At 43.3% G+C, this 12,403-nt stretch overlaps 1 long non-coding RNA gene across 3 annotated transcripts; it reads right to left on the bottom strand.

The window, feature by feature from the left end:
* Positions 1 to 576: 576 nt before the first annotated feature.
* On the bottom strand, positions 577 to 10,812 carry LOC112807480 (uncharacterized). 3 transcript variants are annotated; one of them, XR_012376234.1, is made up of 5 exons: positions 10,712 to 10,812; positions 10,483 to 10,560; positions 9,889 to 9,946; positions 9,041 to 9,208; positions 577 to 683 (listed from the first exon to the last, which is right to left on the bottom strand). It is a non-coding gene; the product is annotated as an uncharacterized lncRNA (long non-coding RNA). The 3 variants fall into 3 exon arrangements; XR_003204090.2 differs by lacking the exon at positions 9,041 to 9,208 and having other exon boundaries at positions 582 to 683; XR_012376235.1 differs by lacking the exons at positions 577 to 683; positions 9,041 to 9,208 and adding an exon at positions 8,683 to 8,985.
* Between the last annotated feature and the right edge of the window lie 1,591 nt (positions 10,813 to 12,403).

Below are 12,403 nucleotides of genomic sequence, written 5' to 3'. Positions count from 1 at the left end.
TTCCTAACTTATCCCCTGATCCCAACCTGGTCCATCTTTAGTCTATACTCACCATGGCAGCCAGAGTAAACATTCATTATCTCTCTCAGAGTAAAAGCTGAAGTCCCATAGTAGCTTAAAAGCCCTGCATCCAGAATTCTGAACCTTCTTTGTAGATGTGAATCTCTTTGGCAGACAGTTGAAGTCTATATATTCCTTCTCAAAATAACATTTTTAAGTGCATAAAATAAAAGACATAGGGTTAAAAAAGAAACCAACTATACTGAAATACAGTGAACAAAAATTAAATAAGTCCAAATTTGTGATATGTTAATACATGAGGTTCTTTATTACATTAAATAACAATACTTAGCAGGCCCTGAGTAAGAGTTTTTGCTCTGGACGATCTGGTCCTTGCTACCTCTCTGAACTCAGTTCCCACCACTCTCCTCCAACCATTTGGCTAGAGCCACCCCGGCCGTTTTGCTGGTCCATCAAGCATGCTTCTGCCCCAGAGACTTGGCATTTGCTGTTCCCCAAATATCTGCATGGGTTATTCCTGTCCCTCCTTCAGGTCTCTAATCAAATGTCACCTTGCCAGTGATGCCTTCCCTGGCCACTCCATTTAAAATGGCAACTCTCCCCCATACACATACCTTGGCTCAAAATTTCCTGGTCTATTTTCTTCGTAATATTTTCACCACCTAAGAGATAGAGAGATAGATAGATAGAGAATGCCCTGGTTAATTTTTTTATTGTCTATTCATGCATACATAAACATAAATATAATTTCTATGAGGGCAGGGATTTTTATCAGTTTTGTTTATTGCTGTATTTATAGCAACTGGCACATTATTGGTACTTAACAAATATTTATTGAAAGGACAAATAAATAAAATGAATTTCTCCCTTCCAGATGGGTGACTCTGAGGGCTGCCTCCTTCTGAGCCAGGCCTCAGGCAGTAGCCGTGCTCAGAGAAGTGACTGCTGACTTTGCCCAAGGTTTTGTAAGATCAAAATATCCATTGTCATATAGTCCCCCAAATGAAGCTGATTACTTTGAAAGCCACACCCTGGCTGCACAGGCACTAGACTGAGTCCTTGACTTGGGTGTTTGACCATCTGGCCACTTTCCCTGGTGCTAAAGAATGGCCTGGCCATGGCTATTCTTTCTCATGTCAGAGCCTTTTAAATAAAGTTCCACTCCAGAGACCCAATATGAAAGGAGAGGAAAGAAAACTCGGTGATAGATAAGATACTACAAGAGACTGTCAGAATCTTCACAACAGAATAAAATAATGCTCAGGGTACTGTCGATGAACACAACCATGAAAGAGCACACCATTTTCTTAACTGGGGCACCATCCAATCTACGTACAGTGGCACAACATATTTCTCCTCCAAAAATGCCAATTTCAAACTATGACTATTGATCTCTATCTAACCCTGAAAATTAATGATCCCAAAGAGAAAAAGTGACATTGAATCGTTGGAGGATTTCAGACAATAAAAATAAAACTAAAGGGGCTGTGGTAAGTTCTAGACTTGATAAGTGTGCATGTCACAGTTTTAATGCATTGTGTCGAGCATAACATATAGAATTAGAACTAACGGGTTTTGTTTGTTTTAGTTTAGTGGGGCTTTTGTTTTGTTTTACTTTGAATCACTTCCATTTGAAGGCTCCATGGAGCTTCTAGATTCTTAATCACCCCAGCCTCTTCCTTGGGTTCCCTTAGCTACTTTCTGTAGCCACGATTCTGAGATACTTTAGTATTCCCTTTTGTATATTTTCAGCCTCCCAGCACCTGTTTAACTACATCCTTATTAAATTCTATTTAAATGAGGAAAGATGTACTGTGCTTGCCTTACATTGATGACAAAAATCTGTACATCAAAGTTCAAAATATGTGATAAACATGTTTCTATAGCAGGTTTGCCATGGGCAGAGAGGATCCTCGATTTGTGTGTCTGGTGCTCTTGTTGGATGTCCTTCATGCAAAAGTCAGGTCGTTTTTAAGAATCTCAAGATTTGAGATTCGAACCTATTGAGTGGCATTTCCTTCCTGCGGAACACACAGAGACAACTAGAACTGCTCGGGGTCTTGGTCTGTCATTAAAACGGTCACCAACCCCGGACGGAATACTTAGGATCTCCTGCCAATTCTAAGAAATGTCTTAGAAACGACCTGGAAGAGAAGACAGCCCAGCAGTGATGCTATTGCTTTGCTGCAGAGGATATAGAGCATAGAAGTGGCCCATTCATTGGATCAAGCACCACGGAGACCAGAAAGAGTCACAAAGAAGAATTTCCGCGTGGGTTTAGGAGCAAGAGGATCTTCAGTGATCTTAGTAAGTGTGGTCTCTGTGGAGCGGGGGTGGCAGAGGCTGGTGTGGACAGACTCCAGGAGTGAGTCAGGGCAGGTTTTTGATGCATCATTTCATTAGTGCTTGGGAGTAGCTGCTAGGCAGGTGGGGAGCCCTCTGGGGTCCGCTAATGCTGACCTCCGGCGCTCTTGTGGGCACTGACTGCAGTTTGTGCACAACCTGGGGCAGGAGCTGAGTCTGATAAGAGGCCTGGGAAATCATATTCTCCTCCACTCAAAACTTCCCATAAGAGTCTACTACAAAGCATTTTTCCCTCCACTCCCAGTGGCCCAAAGCCAGCTGTTGCCCTAGAATTGTTCAGGACTATTCTTGCTTTCCTAACTACAAAAAGTATACAAATGCATCCTAACAGCACAGAGAGATTTTCTCATCCCTGTTGCTCTGGTAGGGAAAGGAGATGGATTTCCTCGATCATGTCTAATCTCACAGAGGAGGGGCAATGCCTGGGGCTCAGAGTTCGAATGGGGGGTGGCTTACATCCTGGCTGGGCCCAAAAACTTGCTGAAATTCTCTGACCTCCAGTTTCTTCATCTAGATTATAAAAGAGATGATGGTATTTTCCCCAAAGGGCTGCTGTGGGAAATAATTAACCAAGCATCTAGTATGGAGTCTGGCCTGGAGTAGATCTTTGGTCCACAGGAGGCAAGTTAGTTGTTTTCAGGAGCTTATTTAAAAAGTCATTAGATTGCATAATTCTCTCTCTCAAAATTCCTTCAAAGAAAATAAATATTTAAACTCCGTTTTGGATGCTCTGGGGAGATTTGCAAGTAGTTGGAAGATCTTATCTTTCAGGAAAACCTTCTGATTATGCATTAGTTCATTCCCCCTACCAACCCCCCCCCCCACCAGGGTTCTGTCTGTGACTGCTCTCCACGGATTTCTGGGTTTAGAAGAATTCAGGAATTTTGGGAGTTAACTGAAAGAAATGAGGGCAACCCTTCAGGGCAGAGGCCCCACTCCCTCTGCCATCCTTGGGGTCTTCAGACTACATTTGGAGGTGCACAGACTTCAGAGCTGTGATGGACATGTGCAATTTTGCTCTCCAGAAACTTTCCCCTCTCCTCCTGCAAAGGCCCTGATTTATTGGGATTATTTATGTGGAGGTGGGATTTGCTTGTAGTGGGGCATCTTCCCTGATTCTCAGCCCCACGGGCTGTGGGATTCCAACCACACCTTATATGCTTAAACCAATGGGATCATGGCCCTCTCTCGGGTCACAGAGATTCATTCGGGAGTGTGCATGTGACCTAAGTTGGTTTCTTCTGGTGAATTTCAGGGATTTGACAAGAAACTCTGGGTCAAAATCTTTGCTCTTCTCTGATGGGGTTGGCCTTGTGATGGGATAAACCTGGAGTTTCTGGGGGTATGAGGTGGAACCTGGGAAAAAGTCTGACACAGGAAGGGGCAGGATCAAGATGAAAGAAATTTCAACTCCAAATCAAGTCATAAGCGAAATCAGCATCTGAGTTTTCAATGGCCAGAGACCGTAAATTCTCCATTGCGCTGAAGCCAGGTCAAGCCTGGATTTTTATCACTGGCAAAATTTGTGACTGCTACTTGAGGAAACCTCAGAGTATTTGAACAAGTACTTATCAGAAGAGATAAAATCCTGACCCTCCCGGAACTGCTACAAAACTTATGATTGATTTCTTTTAGACACTACATTCTACACACCTGCCAAAGGAAATCCTCCGTTGGCTGCCTCCAACAGAGAAATGGTAAAGAAAGCAAAAATGTGATTTAAGTAAAAAAAATCCACATAAATTCATAAGGTACTTCCCCACAAGCTAAACTACCATGATCATTTTGCAGATAAAGTCTGATAATAACAATATACTCAATAATGAAAACAACAATAAAGCCTTGTAACTACCAATAACATTCCAGGTGGTGTCAACAAATAATACATTATATGTTAATAAAAAAAAATATTCCAGGGGGTATGAGGGCCCAGGTATTTTCAGTGAAATGCCTCATCTATGACAAAAGTAGACCCCTCCCCCCATTCCTGCCTTGAGCAAAGCCTCTTTCTTAGGAGCTTTCTGAGGGCACCGAGTGATACCAGTCTGCAACCTACAAAGGGTTGCCTTGGTGGCAGTCCAGATGCTAACTGCCTAGAACAGTAAGTGAGTCATAATTTGTACCAGAGATGTTGCAGTAATTACAATACAATGAAAAAGCCAGAGCTTTTAATTGTTTCCATGTCAGGATAGACCTTGGGCTTATGGGCTAGAAGCTAAGAAACTCAGCCAGCAGCAGGCTCAAAATCTGACATCCCTGGCTCTTTGTCATCCACATTTTTGCCCCGAGGGCCAACCAGGTAAACTGTCTACGGAGGCAGGGCAGTCTCTGGCAGATTCCAGCTGGGTTCTGTGTGAAACAGAAGCAGACGCTTCCTTTTCTTCTGAGTGTTGTATGTAACAGGTACTACGGGGAAGGAGACACTGAGGCTGGCCAGTGGCAGAAGGTTAAATGAGGCCGATGGGGTCCTCCCTGCAAACCCAGCCATTCTCAGGAATGTGCCTTCCCATCACACTACCTGGGAAGATGCCCATGGCAAGAGAGAGAAATCTGCCTGTCTTCCCTTCTCTCTCTCTTTCTTTCTCTCTCTCCCTCCATCCCCCTTCTCTCTCTTTCTTTTTCTTTCTCTTTCTTTCTTTCTTTCTTTCTTTCTTTCTTTCTTTCTTTCTTTCTTTCTTTCTTTCTTTCTTTCTTTCTTCTTTCTTTCTTTCTTTCTTTCTTTCTTTCTTTCTTTCTTTCTTTCTTTCTTTCCTTCCTTCCTTCCTTCCTTCCTTCCTTCCTTCCTTCTTCTCTTTCTCTCTTTTTTACCTCTGAAGGATCTGGAAATTTTCCTTAAGGAGTTCTGGCAAATAAAAAGTAGACTTCCTAGAATTCTACTAATAGCTTCCACCACTGATTTTTTTTTCCTGTATCAGTTAGGGTTTTTCAGTTATAAGCAACAGACACTGATTTTGGATAGCAAGCAAAACAGATTTTATTGTAAGGATATGAGAGAGCTTACAGAATTGAAGGAAAAACTAAAGACTCAAGCATGACAAAGTTAAGAAACAGAGTAAGTCTGGGATCCAGGTAGGAAATATGAACTTTCTTTTTAGGGTTCTGCAAGGAACCCACTTTCCTTTGTTGCAATAACTGGCCTAAAGAGTAAAATTCCTGGGTGAGAGAATTCAATGGGCCTAGCTTGGCTCAACTGCCATGGACTTGGATCTCAGGGTCCCTTGACAGACAGCTCCACCAAGACTGCTCTCAATAGAGGAGGGTGAGTTGCCAAGGGGTCATGAGGAAAAGGAAAATGGCACCTGGGTGGACAAAAAAACCAATAGATGCCACATACAGTGCCTTTGATCAGGCTGCCTCCTCTTCCTGGAATGCCTTCCCCACTGCAGACTCTAGTCCAGCTCAGACATCACCTCCACCAGGAAGTCTTCCCTGACTCAAACACATACCCTCCCTAGCTGCTGAGTTAGACATCCCACAGTCTTCTGGATTCCCTTCTCTTACTGTTCTTAAAACACTGGAGTGTGGGCACCTGGGTGGCTCAGTCGGTTAAGCATCTGTCTTCAGCTCAGGTCATGATCCCAGGGTCCTGGGATCAAGCCCTGCATCAGGATCCTTGCTCAGCGGGGAGCCTGCTTCTCCCTCTGCCTGCCACTCCTCCTGTTTGTGCTCTCTCCCTCTCTCTCTCTGTCAAATAAATAAAATCTTAAAAAAAAAAAAACACTGGAGTGTAATTCTCTGAGTATGTGACTTTCTTGAGAAAAGAAACAATTTATTATTCAATCTTCTATGCTTAGCACCTCACACATAGTGGGCACTCAACAGATGTCTTTTGGATGATCAGTTGAAAGGAAAAATGGGCCAGTGATGAATCTGATACTTTGTAGAATCTGGACTATTTTGACTTTAAGTTATAGCTATATCTTTATATAGGCAGAAGGATTCAACTATATCAATCCAATAACTATCATCTTCAAAGCAGTATCAATACAAAATTTAAAGGATTTGTTGCAGCTTTTGGAGCATAGAATATAAGTACCTGTTTATTTTGTACTCAATAACTAGTAAAGCAGACACTTAGTAAACACACCAGGTAAAATAAATTAAATCAGAACAATTCACCTCAAATAGCTGCTGTCGCCTGTTACTCTTTCCAGTGAAGGTCTAATTCATTGAACATCAATCATGCTTTCCCATTCAAGCTCATCTGAAAATGCCCACAAATTTATAAAAGAATTTGTCAAGTGAGCTTCATGTGGGTGCTTCTTGGTTAGGAGGGTGCAGGTGCACAGGACCTGGTTGGCTCCCTCGAGCTGTGGGTTTAGGGAATGCTGAGAAAACTGGTGCTCGCTCAAAACTGAGGTAGGGACTAGTGAGCAAGTCGGATCCTCCTCCCCTCTCTGGCTGGCCGTCCCATGCAGCAGAAGCATGTTTTCAACCTTCTTCTCAAGAATGGGTTAATCCTTACCTTGGTAAGGCTGGGAAACCCTGGGTGTGGCCTTGAGCTCCTAGGTCAGGTCTGCGATTCCTCTAGAGTGTGCCTTTGTGCAGATACAAAAAGGAGATGCCTACTATGCGGTCAGATTATGCAGGCTCCTGAATTAGCAGGTGGTGCCTACTCTGGATGGGTGCAAATGTGCAAGATGTGCAGTCCCGTATCGAGGGGCATTGCTCAGGGAGCAGAGCAGGGACTGCGGTTCGGACCCCATTTGGCCAGCACCTTTGGGAAGCGAAAGGATTGCTCACCTATACACGGCATCCCTGCTGTAGGTGAGCCCTTTCTCCAAAGAGAGCATGATGCAGACTGAAACCAGGTACTACAAATCCAGAAGGCACTCTAGGGAATTAACAGGTCCCATTACACACTATCTTTTCAGAGACCTAACTGGGAAAGCCATAAGGAAGGACAGCCTCAGCATCAAGAAAGGGAACCCAGGGGCGCCTGGGTGGCTCAGTCCTTGAGTGTCTGCCTTCGGCTCAGGTCATGATCCCAGGGTTCTGGGATCGAGTCCCGCATCTGGCTCCCTGCTCAGCAGGAAGCCTGCTTCTCCCTCTCCCGCTCCCCGTGCTTGTGTTCCTTCTCTCGCTTTGTCTCTCTGTCAAATAAATAAAATCTTAAAAAAAAAAGGGAACCCGTTCTTTTAATTTTAAAATGCCAAACATATGGGAAAGCATAAACATCTGTGTATTACTATCAACAGCCTAGATTTAATAATAGCATTTTATCCTATTTTCTTCAAATCTCATTGAAGCCCCCCTCACAAACCACTACGATCCTCTTCTCTTTCCATCTCCAGACTGTCCTCCAGTTGGTATCTGTTCTGCCCATGCTCATATTTCATACTTTCTATGTATTTTTACACAAACAAGATATACGTGTTTTTTTTAAAAAATATGATTTAGGTGTACCTATATAATAAATACATATAAGCGACATATATTATACATAAATATATAATAAGTACATAGTATAATGTAACATATAGTATAAATATATAATGTGAACAATGTAAAGTTTGGTGTCTTTTCATATTTTTATCTAAATGGTATCATATAATTCAAACCCTTCTATAGTTTGTTATTTGCATGCCACTGTCATCTCTCAGAGATTGATCCATATTGGTACATGTAGCTCTATCTCATTCATTGTAACTGCTGCATAAGATTGCATTGTATGACTAATTCACAACTTACTTGTCTACCCTGTTCTGGATGGGCATTAATTCATTCCAGCTTTTTGTCTTTACAATGATGCAATGATCATTCTTGTGCCTGTTACTTTGTATACATGTGTAAGACATTTTCTAGGATATGCACTTACAAGTAGAATTTCTGGGTCTTGGGATATGCACTTCTTCACTTTTGAGAGATATTGCCAATGTGATCTCTAGAGTAGTATTCTCAACTTGCACTCTAACCAGCAATATGTGAGGTGTGTTTCCCCAGAGCCTCATCAAAACTGGTTTTATCAGATAATATCATTTTGGCCAGGCTCATGGGTATAAAATAGTATCACACTATGGTTTTAATTTGAATTTCCCTTGTTATTAGTGAGATTGAGTTTCTTTTTCTGAGTGTCCAGTTCATATTATCTGTCCATTTTTCTTAGATTATCTTTTCTTAGTAAGTCATACGACTTTTTAAAAATAAATTTTATTAAAAATTCTTTGTTGATTATAAGCATTATATTTTTTCAGTCTCAAGCTTGTACTTTAACTTTGTTTGTTGTGTCTTTGTTGGTACAGAAGTGTAATATTTTAATATAATATTATTATTATAATATTATATTTTAATATAATATTTTAAAACCTCTTCCTTTTGGTGTGTGCCTTTTGAAACATAAACCCCTATGTTTAAAAGTTCCCTATATTTCCTCCTTAAAGTTTTAACCTTTCCCTTTCATATGTACATCTTAATTCCATCTGGAATTTACTTGCATCTAAAGTGTGAGGTAGGGATTTCCTGTTTCCATCAATCATCCCGGCACTTGAACTAATTCTTCCTCTCTCTGTAGATTTGTATTTCCGTCTCTGTTGTGAACCAAGTTCCCATGTGTTCATGAGTCTGTTGTGGAGACGATTCCATCAGTCTATCTGTCTCTTCCTGCACAAATACCAAACCCTTTCATTACTTTCAGAAAAGGCAGCTTCACTGATACCTGAAATGATGTCATTCTTTGGGTGAGATGTGAACACCTCCAGGGAGGGCAATGCTCAAATCAATGACAATGTGATGTACATATCTTGCTTGGATTCCTTCCAATCTGCCAATCCACTGAGAGAAGTGTTGACAGAGAAAATCAGAAAAAGATCCAGGGCACTCAAGGCTTCCAGAAAGGAGAAAGAAGACAGATTTAGATAGAGAGGCTCTTGGGCAGGAAACAAAAAGAAGATATCTCTAATTACTCAAGTTTTTTCTAGGCTTGGCCTTGAATGTAAATACATTTGTCCAGAAATATGGTACTTCGATATATAAATGTGCCCCCATAGCATTACTGGCCAACTCTTCCCATAAAATCATAGCCAGAATCATAGCTCACATTTACTGACACATGGGCTAAACACTTGATAGGCATTATTTCATTCAATCCCATAACATGGGTAATTTCCTTGAAATATACACAAGAAAATTGAAACACAGAGAAAGGAAGTGACTTGTACAAGATCATACAGCCTGGTGAGTGGCAAAACTCAGCTTATGTTCCTTGCTACTAGATTACGCGGCCCTTCATGTTGCAGAATGTTCCACACTAGAATGGGATTATCTATTTTTGAGGGGAGGGAGTGAATCTTATTTCACCATTACATCCTCAACCCAAGCACTGTGTTAGTCATACAATAGGCTCTCCATCAATATTTGTAGACAAGAATGAATAGATGCATGTTGTCTGTGGGGTCTGCGGTTTCTGAGTCATGAAAGGCTTAAGCGGTTTACTTAGTAGGCTGGGGGAGAAGAATCTTCACCTTACTTCCTCTGAAAGCCACGCCAAACCTCTTTGCTACTTACCCTCAAATGATGGCCTGAGTTACAAACACACAGCAATGTACTTCTTCCTATGTCGATCCTGGAAATGTACAAATAGTGTTGGGAATGGGGGCACACAAAGGTCTGTACAAGCCATCCTTCCAGCTTGGACATTGGCTTCCAACCTCTAGAAACCTTCCCATTTCCCAGATACGTCAGCATCGCTGGCTTGGTTTCTCAGCAGAAACAATACAACTTGGGGCACCTGGGTGGCTGTCGTTAAGCGTCTGCCTTCGGCTCAGGTCATGATCCCAGGGTCGTGGGATCGAGCCCCACATCGGGCTCCCTGCTCCGCCGGAAGCCTGCTTCTCCCTCTCCCTCTCCCCCTGCTTGTGTTCCCTCTCTCACTGTTTCTCTCTCTGTCAAATAAATAAATAAAATCTTAAAAAAAAAAAGAAAAGAAAGAAACAACAACAACTTTGTCTCTTCACAAGGCTATGTGCTAAATCTGAAAAGTAGCTTGCAGCTCAACCCCACAGAGGCTGTTGCTGCCGTGGGGATTCCCAGCCAGTGCAGAGGTCCCTGCTGCTCAGTGGAGTTCCCCAACATGAGATGTAAGTGGGCCATAGAACTCACTGGTCTCTGGTCTCTGGTCTCTTGGGGAACATCACTACCATGACATCTCCTCTGGTGAACTGGTTTTGGGGAAAGCATCTGCAAGGAAGGGGCAGTTGTCATGTGTTAGGAGATAATTTCAGAAGGCCTGAGTCTCTCCCCAGACTCTGTAGAATTAAATGGATTGATTGGTGATGACTTCATAGCAGGTAGGCTTCTAGCTTCCACCTCCTTGGATCACCCTGTTTACCATCTCTGAACTGAGCTCAACCTCAGAGCCTCCTCAGGACCCACGCTGTGACCCCTGTTCCAGGCATAACCATGTAGGAAGCTTCCCAGTTGAGAAAGTGTCTCAATGTTAACTTCTTTGTGCTAGGAATTCTTATCCACTGTCATAATCATTCACTTGGATTCTGACATTGACTCACAATTCCTCGGAAGCTCTGTACTTTCTGAGTGTTGCCCAGCCATGCGGCTTCCTGACCAATCAGCTGATCCCGGCCTCAGGCGCCACACTCCTTGCCATGGATTCACACACCATCTTGATCCTCCCTGTGACTTGACATGCAATCCCATGGCCTAGAGAAGACCCCTCACTTTAAAAATCCATGCATAGATTTGACAAACATGTCCTGAACACCTCCTATGTTCCAGGCCTTCTTCTAGACATGACAACAATGAACAAGTTCCTGCCCGCAAAGACTTCCATTCTGGGGAGGAGGAAAGAAAATCGATACATAAATAACTAGTGCACATGATCTTCAGTAGTAACGAGCCACAGCAGCAAGAAAAATAAAGTAAGTTTCAAGAATAGGGAGTACCATAGGAAAGAGGAGTCACTTCTGATAAAGGAGCCAAGGAAGAAGGTAACATTTGAACGAGATGTGAATGAATGAGAGAGAAAGCCCCATGAAGATCTGGGGGGTGAACACACCCGGCAAAGCGGGTGAGGTGGAACTGAGTGTGGCAAGATGTGAAGGAACAGAAGGTAGGCCAGGGTGGCCCGAAGAGAGGCGGAGAGGAAGAGAATGGAGGAGACCAGATCGCAAGGAGCAGACCATAGATCACGTGGATATTTGAGGCTGTGCTGAGGCCTTCTGACTGCACTGCAAGTGTGCCGGAAAACCGTCGGAGGGTGGGAAGCAGCAGAATGATAGGACCTGACTGACGTTTTTCAAGCACTGAGGAGGACAGACTGGAGGGCGGGAGAGTGAGAGCAGGGAGCCAGACGGGACTCTACGGCAGCAGAGCGTGTGAGAGATGACGGCGGGGGTGGGTGGAGGGGGCTGTGCTGGCCAGGCGGCGGTGGGGGTGATGACAAGGGGTTGGATCAGCACAGATTCTGTCAGCTCTTCCTGAGCGGATGGATGGAGGATGTGTGGGAACGAGAGAAGTCGAGAATGACTCCCAGGGCTTCCCGCAGTCCTGACCTAGTTTAGAGGTAGGAAATGGGAAAACAAGCACATGAAGATGGGTTCCTCACCAGCCGGTCCTTTGGGAGACCACTCTTCTTGGCCCATTCAACTCCAGCCTGAATCCCCAAGCCATCGACGGGCATCTAACCCGAATTACAGACTTAATCATAGGGAGAGTTGAAAAGTTTCATGCCTATACTCTTTGTAAATTGATCCTGTATATTCCCAGGAAGGCAATGCTAAGGATTCTTGATGCCAGTCTCAGGCCCCTGAAAACCTGGAAAGGACAGTTTGGGTATGGAATAAAGCAGAACAAGGCCCTTGGTGGGCCTGGTATCTCTTCCCCGTCCCTCCAAGTCCAAGCCCATAGCCACAAGCCCACTGCTAATCAATAATGCCATTCTTATTCATTGTGCCTAGATGCCACCTCACTTTCCCTATCAACCACAACACGTCATGCAGCCACTACCAATTAATAACCGATGACTGCCATTCTGGTTCCTGATTGGTCAGAAAGGTTTAGTTCC

Source organism: Callorhinus ursinus, unplaced genomic scaffold (genome assembly GCF_003265705.2).
Source record: "Callorhinus ursinus isolate GAN/ISIS: 27379988/994484 unplaced genomic scaffold, GSC_fseal_2.0 scaffold69, whole genome shotgun sequence".
NCBI lineage: Eukaryota > Metazoa > Chordata > Mammalia > Carnivora > Otariidae > Callorhinus > Callorhinus ursinus.
The sequence above is the reverse complement of the archived record's forward strand: the minus strand, read 5'-3'. Positions and strand labels throughout refer to the sequence as shown.